At 51.1% G+C, this 18,402-nt stretch overlaps 1 long non-coding RNA gene across 1 annotated transcript in view; it reads left to right on the top strand.

The window, feature by feature from the left end:
• LOC138295904 (uncharacterized) overlaps positions 1 to 18,402 on the top strand; it is a 72,882-nt gene that overhangs the window by 28,265 nt on the left and 26,215 nt on the right. The window contains exon 2 of the long non-coding RNA XR_011203711.1: positions 5,728 to 5,799. This is a non-coding gene — a long non-coding RNA (uncharacterized lncRNA). The remainder of the gene's footprint in view (positions 1 to 5,727; positions 5,800 to 18,402) is intronic.

The raw sequence follows: 18,402 nt of genomic DNA, 5'->3' as shown, positions 1-18,402 counted from the left end.
GTAGGTCCTCTCCTGTCGAAGATCAGGTATCAAGTGAATGAACAGATAGAAAATGGCAGCCACATCCATAGCAGTGCGTACCGTCACCGCCGGCGTACATCATCATTGGCTCCTGGGACCCATAGGGTCCAGTGTTAACCAATGCAGGATTGCGCTGCGGTATTCGTCTACTGCGACGGTGTACAATGCCAGCGCAGTTACCTCACATCCCCTTGTCCCACATTACAGGTCAGGCAGCCGCCATTTCAGAGGGCTACATGGCATTCATTTTAAATGCGTCACACATATATAGGCCTTGCATACACTAAGACAGGTACATAGCGGATTGACAAATGTGTGCAATAAAGTTGTTTATTTCATAACTCAGTGTTGGCTGATCCTCTGATCGCTGTTCTCATCCATAGAGCACATCCCCTGGGGCAGGTGAGGAGATGGCGGCATCCTCTGGTGTACAGACCGCTGGTGGACCTGTCGACAATGGAAGCGCGGCATGTAATAGTCATCTACAGACTTGATTGTGCCACAATCCAGGAACTGTGTGCCCAGTTTGAGCCAGACCTGATGTCAGCTATCCGCCATCCCACAGGAATCCCCCCCTCTAGTGCAGGTCCTGTCAGTACTCCATTTCCTGGCAAGTGGGTCTTTTCAAACAACAGTGGCCATTGCATCTGGCATGTCACAGCCAATGTTCTCTAACGGGTTGTCTAGAGTGTTGTCTGCCCTGCTGAAACACATGCGCAGCTACATCGTTTTCCCTCAGGTGGAGGATTTGCCTACAGTGAAAGGCAACTTCTATGCCCTGGGACATATCCCCAACATCATAGGTGTTATTGATGGGACACATGTGGCCTTGGTCCCCCCCGCAGGAGTGAACAGGTGTACAGAAACCGGAAGAGTTACCATTCAATGAATGTGCAGATGGTGTGTTTGGCCAACCAGTACATCTCCCATGTGAACGCCAAGTTTCCTAGCTCAGTGCATGACGCTTACATTTTGAGGGATAGCAGCATCCCTTATGTGATGGGGCAACTCCTGAGACACTGTGTGTGGCTATTAGGTGAGGACATGGACCCTATACAGTGTGAATAGTTGTCTGGGGTTGTCCCTAAGGGTTAATGTGTGTCTAACAGATGTCCCTCGACATTTGCAGGTGACTCTGGGTACCCGAACCTGTCATGGCTACTGACCCCAGTGAGGAATCCCAGGACAAGGGGAGAGGAACGCAACAATGAGGCACATGGGCGAACTAGGAGGGTTATAGAGAGGACCTTCGGCCTCCTGTAGGCCAGGTTCAGGTGCCTCCATATGACAGGTGGTTCCCTGTACTACTCACCAAAGAAGGTGTGCCAGATCATCGTGACCTGCTGTATGCTGCACAACTTGGCTTTGCGACGACAGGTGCCTTTTCTGCAGGAGGGTGGTCCTGAAGGCGGTGTTGTGGCAGCTGTGGAGCCTGTGGACAGTGAAGAAGAGGAGGCAGAAGAAGAGGACATAGACAACAGAAACACCGTGATTCAACAATACTTCCAGTGAGATACAGGTAAGAAGACATCACTGCCTCCTACATCTTATAAAATTGTTCGACCTCTCCTCTGTCTGTCACTTTTACCCAGTGTATGGACCCTGATTTGTCACTTTCCCTTTCGATTTCACAGATGTGGGTCCCACTGTGTGACCTCTTCTATGTTACCTCATTGACTAGAGCTGTGTGACATAGGTATGTTGACAATACAATGGACATTGCTATTTCCCTCAGTTATTGCAAATACACAATTGTGAAAGCACAGACTGACTCCAGATTGTTTTGTGATTTAAGGGTGTTTATTTAAGTGCTAAATAGTGGAGGGGGTTGTAAAATGGTCAGGGGTGATGGTGGAGGAATGTCCATGGTAGAGTCCAGTCTATTAGTCTCACAGGTGCATTGTCCAATGGGGCATAGGAAGTGGAGCTAGGGCAGTTTAAGGATGGACAGGGTGACAAAGTGGGACAGAAGGATTACATTCAGGGTGGTCTCATTTCTTGGCGGGGTGTTCTGCTTTCCTACTAATCTCATATCAGAGCTTACAGAACCTCTCTGGAATGCACTTCTGAGTTCAAAGAAGACCTTTATTATTGTTAATTCTTCCCCACCCACAAGTTCTTGAGAGACGAATTAATAGATTTCAAGCACACGTTCAAAAGAGTAAAAGTAGTTGCAGCAAGAAAACAAAATATATCACAGTACTTCTCAGTTGCAATGTACACAGCATATAGATAATATATGATTATAATAGCAAAGCATAAAAGTCAAAATTCATCACCGTATGAGCAAGTAGGACCTATCTTCAGCTTCATCTTTCTGGGGTCTGCAAGTTGATGACTCCGGTCAACTGCGAGAAAGAGATTATCTACCCACACGGGAGACTGGCAACTGACGCCTAGTTCCAGCCTGAAGTCCAGCAGATTCGACTCTAACTCACTGTAGCCCAGAGTCATCCTTACAAAAGCGTGCCCCCTCCTCTCAGACTCGGGAAAACTACACAAGCCTTTGGAGACTGGCCAGATCTCCTAGACTTCTCCTCTTCCCAAGCCTGAGCAGAAAGGAAAACACCAAATGTACTCTCTCTTATCAGGTCTAGTCTGGTGTGAAGAAAACAACTTGGTCCATCTTGTGGAAAAACACAGCTTGGAAGAATACAGACATCTGCGATGATTCAACTGCAATGTCTAACTCCACGTTAAAGCCAATAGGCAGCTAATCTAAATATCAAATGTAATGTCTAATATCATGTCAAAGCCAATAGGCAGCTGAGCTGAATGTAATGTCTAATATCATGTCAAAGCCAATAGGCAGCTGAACTGAATACAAAATGTAATGTCTAATATCATGTCAAAGCCAATAGGCAGCTAAACTGAATACAGCATGTCAAAGCCAATAGGCTGAATACAGAATGTAATGGCTAATGCAATGTCAAAGCCAATAGGTGGCTAAACTGAATACAGAAAGTAATGGCTAATGCCATGTCAAAGCCAATAGGCGGCTAAGATGAACAAAACATACAATGTGCTACTGGTGAACATTGAGCAACTAATATGCGCAGTGGTGAAACACAAAGTCATTGGTCAAACACAATTAATAGCATCACACGGGGGTCTTGGCATTGTTCTCTGTCTTTATCCTGGATCTCAGGGACCGCTTGCAGGATAGTTCTCCATCTGCAGGGGGTGGGGTGCTGGTGTCGTGGTACTGTGGCGGTGCCTCCTGTCCACTAGCGCCGGCGGAGGTGGTGGGCAGATCATCGTCCAGGCTAGTATCAGGGGCCCCTTGTTGTGCCACAGTGTCCCTCCTGGTGTTCACGAGGTCCTTCAGCACCCCTACAATGGTGCCTAGGGTGGTATTGATGGATTTGAGTTCCTCCCTGAACCCCAAATACTGTTCCTCCTGCAGCTGCTGGGTCTCCTGAAACTTGGCCAGTACCGTTGTCATCATCTCCTGGGAATGATGGTAGGCTCCAATGATGTTGGAGAGGGCCTCGTGGAGAGTGGGTTCCCTGGGCCTGTCCTCCCCCTGTCGCACAGCAGCCCTCCCAGTTCCCCAGTTTTCCTGGGCCTCTGTCCCCTGAACCGTGTGCCCACTACCACTGCCCCCAGGTCCCTGCTGTTCTTGGGGTGGTGGGTTAGCCTGGGTTCCCTGTAGTGGTGGACACACTGCTGCTTGACGTGGCTTGGGGACAGAGGTATGGGCCTGCTGGGTGGGTGCTATGCCTGTGTTTCCTGAGGGGGGAGACTCTATGGTGGCCTGTGACTGCGTCAGGGGAACCGACTGTCCCGAGGTCCCAGATTGGCCGGGCTGGTCATCTAGATCCAGTTGGACAGAGCTGCTGTCATCACTGTGGGCCTCTTCTGTGGGTAGAGTGGACATGTCTGGAACCTCCTGTCCGGTGACGTTGGGTAGGGGTCCTGCAGGGGTATAAAGGCTTGATTATTGCATCTGTGTGTGCCATGGTGTGCAATGGGTGGGTGACCCTGTACCCCAGTGCTTCCATTCCTGTGTAGGACCTTGTATGATAATTGTTTAGGGGTCTGTGTGGGTATGTCTAGTGGACATGCATTGGTGATGGGTGACCATGCTTTGTTGTTGCATGCAGGGCTTGGTGTTGGGATGTGTGGTTTGTGATAGTGGGACATATGTGAGGAGTTGGAGTGATGGGGGTGAGGGCAAGGGTGGGGGTATGTGATAGCATGCAGGTAGGGTGGGGTATATGGTAGTTAAAGCTTTGACTTACCAGAGTCCATTCCTCCAGCTACTTCTCCGAGGCCCTCAGGATGCAGTATAGTCAAGACCTGCTCCTCCCATGTTGTTAGTTGTGGGGGAGGAGGTGGGGGTCCGCCGCCAGTCCTCTGAACCGCAATGTGGTGTTGTGAGACCACGGAACGCACCTTCCCCCGTAGGTCGTTCCACCTCTTCCTGATGTCATCCCGTGTTCTTGGGTGCTATCCCACTGCGTTGACCTTGTCCACTATTCTGCGCCATAGCTCCATCTTCCTAGCTATAGTGGTGTGCTGCACCTGTGATCCGAATAGCTGTGGCTCTACCCGGATGATTTCCTCCACCATGACCTGAGCTCCTCCTCAGAAAACCTGGGGTGTCTTTGCGGTGCCATGGGGTGGTGTGGGTGATGTGTGAGGTGGTGTGTGTTGTGATGTGTGGGGTGATGTTTAGGGGTGTGTGGTGTTTTGTGCGTGGATGTGTATGTGTGATGGTGTTGTGTTCCTCGGTATGCTGGTGTTGTGTTTGCTTTGCTGTCTCTCTGGCCTTCTTCAACATTTCTGGTAGTAAGGGTTTGTGGGTAATGTGGGGGTGTGTTTTATATTGTATTGGGTGTGTGGGTGTGCTGTGTGTATGTGTATCAGGTGTGTGTATTTCGAACTGTCCAATGTGGTTGTGTTTTGTAAATGTGTGTGTATTTTGAGCGTTGCGGTGTGTACCGCCAATGGAATACCGCGGTTGAAAGACTGCCGCGTGGATTCATGGGTCGTGATAGTGTGGGCGTATTCCTGTTGGCGTGACGGTGGAGGTTTTGTTATCGCCAGTTTATCACTGACCTTTGGTGTGGTGGACTTGTGTGGGTGTCTAGATTTTGGTGGATTCTGAGCTGTGGGTCGTAATAGCTGTGGCGGAATTCCGCGGCGTGTGTTGGCGGTCTTCTGCACGCGGTAAGTGGCATTTACCCCCACTTTTTTAATGAGGGTCCTAATGTCTATTGTATCCCTGTACTTACGTTTTGCAGCTTGGGGAGATTGTTGATCATGCTGAGGAACTCGAAGTTTTTAAAGTCTGATGTGACCCCGTGATCTATTAGTGATCTGAGCAACAGTTGTCCAGCACCAGCTGTTTCACCTGTGGGAGAGAGAGACAGAGAATTAATTACCTGAATGTCTCAACCTTTACTCATGTGAGCAGCTGGTTAAATGAATTGGTAGCTAGCTGTGCTCTGGTAGTCCAGAGAGAGAACTTGCTTGGGGCGGACCGCACACCTGGGTCTAACATTAACTGCCATGAGCAATAGAGTAAAATAATATGTAATTGGTAAGACACAGTGTTACGGGGCATGAGGGTGGTATGAAGGACTCGGAGACGTATTGTAAATGAAGGTAATATTTATTTAAGAATTTTGTGCAAACTTGTGGTTTTAGATTTCCGTGCAATGTCTTCTTTAATGTCTCTCTTTTTGGTGTTCTTTATAGGTCCTTTTCTTGACTGGCGCCAACTTGTTGTGGACTCCCGGTGTACCAGAAAACAAAGGAGTGGAATGGAAGGTAAGTCGGGCGTATATATATATATATATTTTTTTTTACACGAAAGTAGGATTGGGAGAGATAATGGGAAAGTGCCCCGGTAGTGTGTGAGACAGAAACACAGGTGTTGCACTCAAAACACCCTTAGTGCTTCCCGGTAGTTCTTGCTATAAATCAGGTCCAAGGGTTATAGGTTGTCTACTCCTCTAATTAACAGTAGTGGTTTCTCTGTTTAACCCCCTCTTCCCCACCTCCTCCTCCCTTCCCGCTCTCTCCTCAACTGTTCCCTGTTTGTAAGGGCTGGCTTGTCCTTTAAACACGGACCGTACCTTGTTTAGCCACGTCCCTCCTGGGACGTGGCAGAAAGTGCTCGTCTCCTGCAGGCCGGTTCTCTCCTTGCGTCTTCTTCTCCCGTTGAGAAGCTCCTGCTTCTCAACCTTGGCTCCTTCTGCCACGGGCGCCACCTCCCGATGCTCGGCTCCGTCTTTTGAGGCCGTTGCCTCCAAAGTCTCCTCCGTCCGCCTCCCGAGTCCGTTGTCGCTGTTTTCAATACCCGGGACCCGGAAATCCGAGTCCCAGGCGTCCGGTGCCGCCCCCACGTTACCATGGGGATGGCAAACTCCAACCTCCGACGTGCGCGAACGGCGCCAGTCGGAGGAGTCTGAAGGCACGGTGGAAGACACCCGCCTACACACGGTAAACAACCGGATATCTCAGGTGAGGTGCAAATGATTAAAGCAGTCACTGTGAGCTGAGAGTGGGGTAAACAGGCTTGGCATTTGGTTTCCAAACCTTGTGGTATCCTTAATATTGTATTTAGACTGAATTTACCCACAAACAAACATAAGCCTGTTGTGGCTCTGCAAAATTCAGTCCGAACGACTTAAGCAGCTCACAACTCTAAAAACAAGTTGTACTGTTTCCGAACCAAACAAAATAAAAAATAAAAAATAAATCAGTTTAGGTGTGCCTCATCCAAGTATGTCAGTGTGGCTGGAAAACTGAGTGACAAGTGAATACTGTCCGGGCAATTCGTACAGCAACAAAATGGGAATGCCTGTACAACATCAATATTATATTTGAAACAACCACAAGGTACTCTTATCCATGGACACTTGAAAGGTGTTTTACTATGTAAAATGGTGATATTCTTATCGATTGATGGAACAAGACCAAATTATGTAGGCAAAGCTCAGTTGATCTACTTGAACAATACTGCCAGATTGTGTTTGTTTTCTGTCAGATGTCTTTGTAGTCAAGAAGCACCAGACAAGGGTGCCTACTCTCTACGTTGCTCTTTCTGGAACATGAAAAAAATTAACAGAGAAGATTAAACAGTCTCTGTGTAGGATGGTATTGACATTATGACAAATTATGCTGCACCATGATACCTGTTAGAAATGGGATTCCTGGTTGGCTGAGGTATGCACCCAGGACAGGCAGGAACCACCACTCTACTCAAGGTAAGCCAATTACACACTAAAACGGTAAACTGTGCTCAACCCTCTGGCAGCCTCACACACAGCAGTCAGGCTTTTCTAAAGAAAAGATGTGTAAAGTATTTCTGCAACACACTAAGAGCAAGACAATGAACACACCACAAAAAGACTCGACACAGGTTTATAAAAATAGGTTGTTTTAAACATATCAAGGACAAAACAATAAATTCCAATATATGCTTTTCAATATATGAGCATTTTTAAATATGAGGAAAAACAGTGTTACAAACCACCTTCGCTCCTCACAGATTATTTACAGTAATGTTTAAAGCAATGAGTGCCGGACGAACACTAAGGGGGTAATTCCGACCTCGGAGGTCTTTTCAAGAGACCGCCGAAGGACCGCCGTACGGAAGACCAGATCAGTGCTGGCGGTCTTCCGCACGGGCCATTCTGACTGTTGGCAGCGCTCCGCCCGTTTCCGGAGGAAGCGCCGCCAACATCCATACTGGCTGCAGGCGGGGAAGTGGAGGTAGCTCCACCTCCACCGCCACGCCAACAGAACACCGCCCAGCGAATCACGATCTGTGATTCGCTGTGGCGGTGTTCTGTTGGCGTGGCGGTGGAGGCGGACCTGCCCCCATGGGTCCCGTTCCCTCCCGGAGGATCACCAGGACAGGTAAGGTGATCGACCGTTAGGGAAGGGGGGTGGGGGGTGTTGTGTGCGTGCATGGGGGTGTGCGTGTGTGTATGTTGAGGAGGGCGTGTGAATGCGTGCGTGTATGCAGGGGGGGGGGTGTATGTGCATGAATGCGTGCGTGTATGCGGGGGTGTGTGTGTATGTGCATGAATGCGTGCATGAATGCGGGGGGTGTGTGTATGTGCATGAATGCGTGCGTGTATGCGGGGGTGTGTGTGTATGTGCATGAATGCGGGGGGTGTGTGTATGTGCATGAATGCGTGCATGAATGCGGGAGTGTGTGTATGTGCATGAATGCGTGCATGAATGCGTGCGTGTATGTGTTTATGTGTATGTATATGTTGGGGATCGGGGTGGGGAATGGGGGTCCTGCACCCTTTTGGGGGTGGTGGGGGGGTAGGGGAGGGAGTCGGGGTGGGGGTTGGGGGTGGGGGAGACCCCTAACAGTGCCAGGGAAGGGATTCCCTGGCACTGATAGTGCTTACCGCCATGGATTTCATGGCGGTCACAAACCGCATGAAATCCATGGCGGTAAGCCGGGGTCAGGCGGGTTGGAATACCGCCGGCGGTATGTGATGACCGCCGGGCTGGAGACCCAGGTCTCCAGTCCGGCGGTCGTTACCGCCGTGGCAGTCGGAACGGTGAAGCGGCGGCTGGCCATGGCGGTAACCGCCATGGTCAGAATACAAGAATAAATACCGCCAGCCTGTTGGCGGTCTTACCGCCGCTTCACCGCCGACCTCCACGGTCGGAATGACCCCCTAAATGACTAAGGCAAGAAAAAGCTATCTTTCTAAAAGTGGCTTTTTCAAAATTGTAAGTTAAAATTCAACTTTACCATAAGAGAGGATTGTCATTACAATTCCAGAGACCACAAACATGAACTGGCTAACTGTTCCCATTCAAAATATATCACTTATTAAATGTAATAAGGCAACTCCAACATTATCATATGGGAAGAGCCTGTCTTACAGTACTGAAAAACATATTTAGGAGTTTTCCATACCAGGACATGTAAAACTTAAATGTACAAGTTATACTTTTTAAATATACTGAACCTTGCCCTCTGGGCACTCCGGGGCCTACCTTAGGGGTGGCATGTGCATTAAAAAGGGGAGTTTGGGCCTGGCAAAAAGTTGAAATAGCAGTTCAGAAAAATGCCCATGTAGGCTGCAATGGGAGGCCGGAGGCAGGTTTGAAGGACTACTTAAGTGGGAGGCACAATCAGTGCAGCAGACCCATTAGCAGCATTTAATTTGCAGACCCTAGATACATGTATTACCACTTTACTAGAGGCTTACAGGTAAATTAAATATGCCAGTCATGGATAAACCAATTCTACTATGTCTTAAAGAGAGAGCACAAGTACCACTGTAGCAATGGTAAAGTGCACAGGGTCCTAAAATCCAATAAAAGCAGGGTCAGAAAACAAGCGGGTGACGGCAAAAAGTCCAGGGATGACCCTGCAGAAAGGGCCAAGTCTAACAATAAGGGACAAGCTATAAACAGGCCTTCTTTTAATGTTGGGATACAGTATTAAAAAACAGTAAATATTTTTTCAAGATGTGAGCACAATTTGCATGACTTTTCCCCTATTTACAGCCAGATTTGTAAGAGAACATGATGTTGAGTGCAGAATATTTGCAGTAACAGGTGCCAGAACTGTTTGAGTCTGATTTTTATTGTTAGCTCAAAACCATAAAGATATTCATCAAATTGGTAAGCTAGCCAAAGCAAATTAGATTTGTGCCTGATTTCTAACTACCTTTAACACAGCGTTTTGGGAAAAATGACTAAGGAATGATATTTCAACAACCAACTATCTTAGGTGTACTAAATAAATAGAAAAACATGACCAACGCAGTGATATATGTGCTGCATTAACATAGAGTATGCTCAATCTTGGTGAAAAAAACATTTTCTTCCATTTTGTTATAGAGCTCAATTCTGAATGTTCTTTTAAATTGGAAAGTGTGTCATGGGGGTTTTACCACCAAAGATAGGTAAAAACGCAAAACTCTTAGAAGGTTGGAACTTAAAAATGGTAAACCTATGTGCATTTTTCAGATTGGTAATTAGGAAAGAGGATATTGAAAAAGGTGATGTGTTGAAATAGCAAGCTGGGGAGAGATAACAGATATCAAGAAAGAAAGTGGATGGAGAAGGTCGGTTGAATGGAGGCAAATGGAGTGGCACAGAGGTAGAGAGGTGTTTAGGTCCAAGAATACATTGTGAGACTTGTCAGACAACTAACAAAAATTGTGATAAATGTAGGTGGGAGATAGTTGCAGGAATAGTGTGAGAAACGTGAACCCTGCAGAGGCAGTTGTTTATCTAAGTAAGCACCCACCTTGAAAGGCGGTGTGTGGGAGTCCGGAGAGGACAGAATCACTCCAGGCCCTCAAGGCCTTGCCGTCTCCTGGGCTACGGAGTCCAGAGGTGAGGGAGCGCAGCTCTGGCAGGCGCCCGAGAGAGCAGCGCCACCCTCGGCCAGTCACACCAGAGCTCGCACCTCCCTTCCAGTCCGAGACTCCAGGCACTAGCAGGGGTAGGCGGAGGCAGAAGGAGCCCGAGAGAGCTGCGCCACCCTGGCCCACTCACACCAGAGCTCGCGCCTCCCTCCCAGCCCTAGGCTTCAGATGCTAGCAGGAGTAGGCGGAGGGACAAGGAGCCAGAGAGAGCAGCGCCACCCTGGGCATCCCTCCCTGCCGTTGGCTCCATGCGCTAGCAGGGGCAGGCGGAGGGACAAGAAGCCCGAGAGAGCAGCGCCACCCTGGGCCACTCACACCAGATCTCGTGCCTCCCTTCCAGCCCGAGGCCCCTGGCGCTAGCAGGGGTAGGGGGAGGGACAAGGAGCCCGCGAGAGCTGCGCCACCCTGGGCCACTCACACCAGAGCTCGCACCTCCCGCCCAGCCCTAGGCTCCAGGCACCAGCAGGGGTAAGTGGAGGGACAAGGAGCCAGAGAGAGCAGCGACACCCTGGGCCTCCCTCCCTGCCCTAGGCTCCAGGCGCTAGCAGGCGTAGGCGGAGGGACAAGGAGCCGAGAGAGCAGTGCCACCCTTGGCCACTCACACCAGAACTCATGCCTCCCTCCCAGCCCTAGGCTCCAGGCGCTAGCAGGGGTAAGCGGAGGGACAAGGAGCCCGATAGAGCAGCGCCACCCTGGGCCACTCACACCAGAACTCGCGCCTCCCTCCCAACCCTAGGCTCCAGGCGCTAGCAGGGGTAAGCGGAGGGACAAGGAGCCCGAGAGAGCAGCGCCACCCTGGGCGACTCACACCAGAGCCCGCACCTCCCTCCCAGCCCTAGGCTCCAGGCACTTGCAGGCGTAAGCAGAGGGACAAGGAGCCCAAAAGAGCAGTGCCACCCTCTGCCACTCACACCAAAGCTCGTGCCTCCCTCCCAGCCCTAGGCTCCAGGTACTAGCAGGGGTAGGCGGAGGGACAAGGAGCCTGAGAGAGCAGTGCCACCCTGGGCGACTCACACCAGAGCCCGCACCTCCCTCCCAGCCCTAGGCTCCAGGCGCTAGCAGGGGTAAGCGGAGGGACAAGGAGCCTGAGAGAGCAGCGCCACCCTGGGCGACTCACACCAGAGCCCGCACCTCCCTCCACCAGCCCTAGGCTCCAGGCGCTAGCAGGGGTAAGCGGAGGGACAAGGAACCTGAGAGAGCAGCGCCACCCTGGCCCACTCTCAGCGTCACCCTGGGCCACTCACACCAGAGCTCGTGCCACCCTCCCAGCCCTAGGGTCCAGGCGCAAGCAGAGGTAGGCGGAGGTACAAGGAGGCCGAGAGAGCTGCGCCACCCTGGGCCACTCACACCACCACCATGGGCCACTCACATCAGAGCTCGTGCCTCCCTCCCAGCCCCCAGCTCCAGGCGCTAGCAGGGGTAAGCGGAGGGACAAGGAGCCAGAGAGAGCAGCAACACCCTTGGCCTCCCTCCCTGCCCTAGGCTCCAGGCGCTAGCAGGGGTAGGCAGAGGGACAAGGAGCCCGAGAGAGCAGCGCCCCCCCTGGGCCACTCACACCAAATCTCGTGCCTCCCTTCCTGCCCGAGGCTCCAGGCGCTAGCAGGGGTAGGCGGAGGGACAAGGACCCCGAGAGAGCTGCGCCACCCTGGGCCACTCACACCAGAACTTGCGCCTCCCTCCCAGCCCTAGGCTCCAGGCGCTAGCAGAGGTAGGAGGAAGGACAAGAAGCCCGAGAGAGCAGCGCCACCCTGGCCCACTCTCAGCGCCACCCTGGGCCACTCACACCAGAGCTCTTGCCTCCCTTCCAGCCCTAGGCTCCAGGCACTATCAGGGGTAGGCGGAGGGACAAGGAGCCTGAGAGTTCCTCAGCATGGTCAACAATCTCCCCAAGTTGCAAAAGGTAAGTACAGGGATACAATAGACATTAGGTTTTGGCACTTGGCCCTGCAATGTAACCTTCATAATGTTCGTAGTAATGTTTGGGTTATTCTAATTGTCAATTTAAAAACACCTGCAACTTTATTTATGAAATATGGATATCATACGGCTACAAATGTAGTGGTGTTAAAAGTAAGTGGGCTCCTGTGATAGCAAGGCTGTTACAGTGTGTTGTATTTTTATTTACTATTTGGAACTAAGTGATAACAGGATCTCCAGGAGTATTGAGGTCTTGGCAGAGCGGAGGGCATGTCTCACACATTTTAACCTGACTGGCAACAAAATAAAGGACATCAGCACATTGGAGCCTCTAGTAAGTGCAACAGTGCATACCCAACCCAGCATTGAGGTTGCTATGAAATATGGCCAGATTGTGACTAGCAATTTGTCTACCTGTGAACGGATCGGGTAATAAAGTAGAAACGTTCTCTGCAAGCAGGAATACAATGGTTTTGATATTCCTTCGAGTGTGAAACAGAATTAGCCCAGTGACAATCCAAAATAACCTGCCCCACTCCAACGCAAAATAACCTGCCCCACTCCAATCCAAAAAAATGTCTCACTCCAATCTAAAACAATCTGATCAAATCCACTCCACCTCAATCCACTTCACCTCAGTCCATTTCAGGCCCATTCAGTCTACTCTACCCCAATCCAATCTACTCCAGTTTAGACTACCCCACTCAGTCCATTTCACTCCTATCAAATTCACCCCACCCCAATCTAACCCATTTCAATCAAACCACTCCAATCTAATCAACTTCATGCACTCCACAAGCTGCAGCTTGCAGGCAATTACATAAAAGGTACTTTGCGTACATATCACCAGAACTTTGAATGGAATCGACAATGTATACAATTTTGTTTAAAATGGCAAAAAGCTATTTTAAAAGTGGACACTGTGCAATTTTCAACAGTTCCTGGGGGAAGAAAAGATAATACAGTTTTTCAGGTAGGTACACAACTTACAGTTCATGTCTCCGGGTTTTAGGTAGTCCATCGTTGGGGGCTCAAGTTAACCCCAAACACCCACCACCAGCAACACTGGGCCGGTCGGGTGCAGAGGTCAAAGAGAAGCCAACTTAACGTGGGCTCCTATGGAGACAGGGGGCACTCAGAACTTGGTCTGCTGGCAGTTAAGTACCAGCAGTTTCGAAGGGCAGACCTGGGGGGTTTAGAAGAGCACTGGCGGGCTCCAAGTAGGCACCAAACACACACCCTCAGCGTCAGGGTGCAAACAGAGCATTGGATCTTCAATGCAACTCTATGAGGGGACCCCGGGGTCACTCAGAAGCTGCAGGTGAGGCCCAGGGTTCTTCTTAGGCAACCCACAGGCTGGACAGGGAGGAGGGCGGCCTGCTGGACGATGCTGCACCAGGAGTCGGAGTCTCCAAGACCTGGGGTTTGTGGGTACAGTGGTTCTTTTGGCGTTGGATATCTTCGTCTGAGGCTTTCGCTGTCAGGGGAGTCCTCGGGATTCCCTCTGCAGGCATCATTGTGGAAAGGTCAACCCAGGATTAGCACTTGCTCGGAGTCTGGGGATCCTCTCTGACTAGTTGGGCCACCTGGACACAGGCTGTAGGCGTCAGGTGCAGAGTGGTTAGGACACAGGCTTTTAGTGTGAAGTTGGAGTCCTTAGAAGCAGTTTCATCTCTTCTTCTTTTAGACAGAGCCATTGTCTATTGGAGTTCCTGGTCCTTTTGGATGCAGGGCAGTCCTCTGGAGCTTGGCAGAGGTCTCTGGTCCCGTTCGGTGCGTCGCTGTTGTTCTGCAGGTTCTTTGAAGCAGGAAACAGGCAGTATGGCTCGGGACAAGTCAGTTGTCGTCGTCTTTCCTTCTCTGCTGGGGTTTCAGCTAAGCAGTCCTTCTTCTTCTTGTCAAGTCACCAGGAATCTGATGAGCTGGATTCAGGGAAGCCCTTAAATAGAAGGTTTAGGGGCATTACAGGGGTCTGAGGGCAGTAGCCAGTGTCTCCTGTCCCTGGGGTGGCTACACCCTTCTTGTGCCCACTCCCTTTGGGGAGAGGGGCACAAACCTAACCCTATTGGTCCCTGTCCTCCAAACCAAGACGGAGGATGTCACCTCAGCTCTGGACACCTTAGGGGTGGTCCTAGCTGGGAGGGTCACTCCTCTCTGCTTTCCCTAATTTTCCAGCCGAACTTGCAGCCAAAAGTGGGTTCTGTTCGGGGGGAGTTGGGCACCTCCACTAGCTGAAGTGCCCTGGTGCATTGTAACACGGAGCCTGAGCCTGCCATAAACTGTAATGCCTGCTAGAGGGGTGACTTACCTATGCCACAGGCAGTGGTTTGCGGGCATGGCACCCTGAGAGGGGTGCCATGTCTACTTTGCCTTTTTCTCCCCACCAAGACACACAACCTGCAATGGCAGTGTGCATGAGTTAGGGTAAGGGGTCCCTTAGGGTGGCACAATATATGCTGCAGCCCTCAGGGACCTTCCTGGTCAGAGGGCCCTTAGTACCAGGGGTACCTTTTACAAGGGACTTAGCTGTGGGCCAGGGGTGTGCCAATTGTGGAACAATGGTACAGTCTTAGGGAAAGAACACAGGTGCTGGGGCCTGGTTAGAGGGATCCCAGCTCACCCTTAGTCAAGTTGGCATCAGATGTCAGGCAAAAATTGTGGGGGTACTGCAGACAAGGGGCAATTTTCCTACACCCACCCCCAGGACCAAGCCCCACTTTTGACAGCAAATTCAGTGGGAAAATTAGGGAAAGCAGGGAGGAGTGACGCCCCCACACCTAGGACCACCCCTAAGGTGTCCAGAGTTTAGGTGACCCCCTCCCTACAGAATCCTCCATCTTAGTTTGGATGAGAGGGAACAATAGGGGGTTAGGTTTGTGTCCCCCTCCGCAAAGGGAGTGGACACAAGAAGGGTGTAGCCATCCTCATGGACAGTAGCCATTGGCTGCTGCCCTCTGACCCCTGTAAGGCCCTAAATCCAAGATTTAAGGGCTTCCCTTAACCCAGCACATCAGATCACTGATGACCTCAAAAGAAGAAGGACTGCTTAGCTGAACCCCCAGCAGAGAAGGAAAGGAGAAAACTGACTTGGCCCCAGCCCTACCGGCCTGTCTCCTGCTTCAAAGAACCTGCAAAAGAAAAACGACGCATTCAGCAGGACCAGCAACCTCTGCCAAGCTCCAGAGGACTGCCCTGCACTCGAAAGGACCAAGAACTACTGTGGACCGCGGACCTGTCCAAAAAGAAACTCCATCACATGACTCCAGAGACTCCCTGGATCCGCCATTCATGTTCACTCTGCACCCGACGCCCACAGCCTTTGTCCAGGTGGCCCAAAAGACTAGAGAGGATTCCTAGCCGATTCTGAGCAAGTGCCTATCCTTGGATGACTTCTCCTATCCTCCACGCCGACTCCTGCAGTGTAAATGACCTGTTAAACCCCCCCAAACCCCCCTCTTGCCCCTCTAAACCCCCAGGTCTACCCCCAAAGACGCAGGTACTTACCTGCAGGTAGATCGGATTCCAAATGCCCCCTGTCTCCATAGGAGCCACGTTAAACTTGCTCAACTTTGACCTCTGCACCCGGCGGCCCCGTGTTGCTGGTGGTAGGTGCTTGGCTATGGAGGTCATGTGGCGGATTGAAGACGCAGAAAATTGCATCAGGCACAACAACCTCCGCTTTGTTAGGTTCCCAGCAAGGGGTCGAGGGCACCTCCGTTGCAGGATTTCTTTCTGCGTGGCTCAGAGCCACTTTCCCTGATGACAAATTCTCCTCCAGTTTTGTGAGCGAAAGGGCACATAGAGCCCTGCGGGAACGGTCCCCTCCTGGTGCCCTCCCCCCCCTCCTCGCACCATCATTACCAAGCTTCTTAATTTTCTGACCAAGATATGGCAATATTGATTAGGAAGTCCCCACTATTCCAGGTGGAGCAACTCTAGCTGTATCCGCTAGGAACCTATGCAGCGGCTCAGGGAACATGGTGCAGGACAACAGTGACCCTGATTAGTGCTTATGCCCACCCCTCCCCGACTTCAACCATACACACTAATTAACCTTACCAATATTCTACTTGATACGCAATCAGCGCTACATATAGTGAGAGATGATTTTCAATAACGAGATGACCCCCCCCGACAGAACGTGTGCGTCAGTGCACCAGCCCAAGAACACGCCCCTGGCCTATTTTGCAGAGACACTGGGCCTTCCAGACCTATGGAGATGTCTCCACCCCCTAGTCTCACCTCTTCTCACTATTCTGGAGCACACAAGGTTTACTCCAGACTTGACTACATCCTAGCACCAGCTGAGGAGCTAGCCACGATAGACAGGGCAGAAATTTTGGCACAGGGACTCTCAGACCACTCTCCCCTATGTGTGATGTTCATGCAAAACCTTGGGACACTTCCTGGGCGTGGAGACTCAATGCTTGGGAACTCACCGACGAATCCTCGATTCATGCGGTACATACTGAAACTGAGCTGCATTTCATTACCAGTGTAGGCTCAGTCACATCGCCCGCCATGCTGTGGAAAGTATACAAGGCAACGGTGCGAGATAGACTTCAAAACATTGTTACATTTAAGAAGAAGAAAGCTACCCAAGCAGTGGAAGCCATAAAAGACAGACTTCTAACATTAGAAGCTAGACCCACTACTTCACCCGACCCACTACTGACTCACCAACTACAAGCCCTATGCCAGGAATATTGCAAATAGACTACCAATGCAGTCCGTGTCCAAATGCTAGCCACCCGGCATCCCCTCTACGAGGCTGGGGACAAGGCTGGGAAACTGTTGGCCTGGTTGATCCACTGAGAGCTAGAGACTTGAGGGATTCAATAAATCCGAGGTGGGGAGGCCTCCCTTCACACCATTGACGAGGCATTCACAACAGCGTTTGCATCTCACTGTGCAGCCCTCTTTGAGACTTGTCCATTAGCAGACGCTACCCAGAGCAAAGATTATCTTGCAGAAGTAGATCTCTTAAGTCTTTCAGCAGAGAGTCGCGACTTACTGGATGCAGACATTACCTTAACTGAAGTCCAGAGTACTATAATTCACCTGCGATCCGGGAAAACTCCGGGACTGATTGGCCTCCCCGCTGAATCTTTTAAGAAACCAGTACTATCTACTATGTGTGGGCATTTGTTGGGTCTGCTGTTTATAGTCCACTGTTGTTGGTATGGTGCCTGTCTACATAACTTTCTGTCTGTGTCACCCATGTAGGTCAATGCCCATCAGAAGAAGGGGGTCTGGTGTGCCATCGCCAAGTATGTGTGGACCCTCCAACTACCTCTTCCCAACCCCAGACCCCTCTCCCCATACCCATCCAAAGCCCACGTGCACACAGGCATGCATTCACCTCAACAGACAAGGGTAGGTCAGACAAACACAAGACCCACCACTGGCATGCACATAAGCAACACCCACTTGCAGACACACCAACATCCACTCCCTGCAGTGACTCCTTTGCCACCACCCCCCTCACAGACACTACACTTGACACACCATCATGCACGGATCCAGCCACCAGACCCGTCTTACTCGCAGTCAGCATAATAGCAGACCCGCAGACATCCACTCAAGTCACCACATCTGCACCCACCTGAACCACTGACGTCCCCACATGCAGCATATGTACCATACCTACAGACACAATCCCAACAGTCACCTATCCACCACAGCATCTCCCAGCACCTCCTCCTAAACACCTAAACGCCCGCGCTCACCCACCCAACAGATACCCCGCACCCACAAGCATTCCACGCACCTGCACACAAGACATCCACACCTACACATCTGACAACCACTCCCTCTCCCCACAGATGCGGAGGCAGCACCCACAGGAGACCCATAGGACGGGGACACAGGGGTCGAAGAAGGAACCCTCGCAGCGCTACAGAAGGGGTTCCCACGCTGCAGGAGAACCATGCAGAGGGCTGTGCGTCGCAGGAAGGAGTGCTCAGGGGCTAGAGCTGCACGTAGCCTCAGGTTCCCTTAGAGGAGTTGTCCAAAAGCCTAGGCAGCTGCAAGAGACCCAGTGCACGGGGGTACTACCCTGCTTGGGCATGCAAGGGCTTACCTCCATCCAAGTTGG

This window comes from Pleurodeles waltl, chromosome 5 (genome assembly GCF_031143425.1).
Source record: "Pleurodeles waltl isolate 20211129_DDA chromosome 5, aPleWal1.hap1.20221129, whole genome shotgun sequence".
Lineage (NCBI taxonomy): Eukaryota > Metazoa > Chordata > Amphibia > Caudata > Salamandridae > Pleurodeles > Pleurodeles waltl.
This window is presented reverse-complemented; position numbering and strand designations above follow the sequence as displayed.